General features: G+C 39.9%; 1 pseudogene; it reads right to left on the reverse strand.

Annotated features, from left to right (window-relative positions):
• On the reverse strand, positions 1 to 953 carry LOC131815648 (olfactory receptor 1A1-like; annotated as a pseudogene).
• Between the last annotated feature and the right edge of the window lie 795 nt (positions 954 to 1,748).

The raw sequence follows: 1,748 nt of genomic DNA on the forward strand, positions 1-1,748 counted from the left end.
CTAATTGACTCTCCGATATGACCTCATATTGGTTATGAGTTTTTTGCTGAAGAGTTTCCCCAGGGCTGCCTTCATGTCTTGGTTTCTCAGACTATAAATGAAAAGATTTAACATTGGGGTCACTGCAATATACATCACAGTTATCACTGCATCCTTTAGGCTGTAACTAGACAGAGGACAGAAATACATCCCCATGACTGTCCTATAATACAGAGCAACAACTGTGAGGTGAGAACCACAAGTAGAGAAGGCCTTGAGCACACCCTTGGTGCATGGAACCTGTAAGACTAGAAAAGACATGAATATAGGAGATGATGATGTATAGTAATGGCACAGAGAAAACACCAACCCCTAGGTACATCATCTTCACGTTAAAATGGATGTCAGAGCAAGATAGCTTGAGTAAAGAGGCAATGTCACAGTAGAAGTTGGCCACTTCCTTGTTGCCACAGAAAGACCAGCTGTGAGAAGAATGTGGGGGGGAGGGGATTAGCATTTCCAACCACCCAAGACCCAACAACTAAGAGGAAACAAGTCTGTGGGCTCATAATTGTTATGTAATAAAGTGGGCGGCTGATGGCCACAGCATGATCACATGCCATTGCAGCCAGGATATAGCTATCTGTGTTACCCAAGGCCAACATGGAACACATCTGTGTTAGGCATCCCCTAAAGGAGATGGCTTTGCTGCCTAAGACATGGTTGGCTAGGATTTTAGGGATGGTTACAGAGGAGAAGAAGATGTCAACAAAGGAGGGATTGGCAAGGAAAAAGTACATGGGGTTGTGAAGGTGAGTATCAGAACAAATGGACAAGATGATGAGCAGATTTCCAATCAGTGTGTTGGGGTAAATGAATAGGAAGAGGATGAAGAAGAAGTATTCCCGATGCTGTTGACCACTGACTCCCAGGAGAATGAAACCAAGAGTAAAAGACTGGTTGTCTCCTCTCATGGATCCTTCAGCAGAAAGAGGAGAAGAATCCAGAATTATTAATATAGTTACTGCATATAATGATCTTCCTAACCATCACATTTGGTTGCCATGGTTGTGGTGTCTCTATCTGGACTTACTGAGTTCCTAGATAACCAATATGTGGCAGGGGTAAATCCCTGTGGTCAGTGGGCCTAATTAACAATTAGCCCTGAACACTCACGTCTACAAAATGAGTAAGCTTGAGTCAGAGGTTCTCATCCACCCTAGCCCACATCATCACCCATACAACTAAGGTTTAATAATTTAACAGATAATTCATATTCTGTGGGTTAGGAATTGTGTTAGGCGTTGTGGAAATCACGAATATGTGAAAACACATTTTATGCATCCATTTAGTTATGTATGACATAGTCTCTGCTTTGAAAGACCTTACAACAAAATCGGGAAGCCAAAACTACACATAATTTTATTTATATATATTTATATATAAATATATAAAATTTTAATTATTAATATATTAATATAATTACACATAAAAGAGAAAGGGCAGTAATTCGATGTCTTTGAAAAAACTATCCAGTGCAAAGGATGGCCAGTAAAGAGCATCTGGGACAGTTAGAAATTTTTCCACTTATGAGAGTGAGAATGAGCCGAGACCCAGGAGGTAACAAGTGTCTGCTCTGGCATGAGAAGATTATAAATCACAAGACTACTGGCGTTAGGTTATAGTAAAAGGAGATAAGTGAATTTAACTTGCTCATGTTCATTTTTAAAGTAAACATTCACCTTTGATAAGTTTCATCTCTATTCCAA

Source organism: Mustela lutreola, chromosome 15 (genome assembly GCF_030435805.1).
Source record: "Mustela lutreola isolate mMusLut2 chromosome 15, mMusLut2.pri, whole genome shotgun sequence".
NCBI lineage: Eukaryota > Metazoa > Chordata > Mammalia > Carnivora > Mustelidae > Mustela > Mustela lutreola.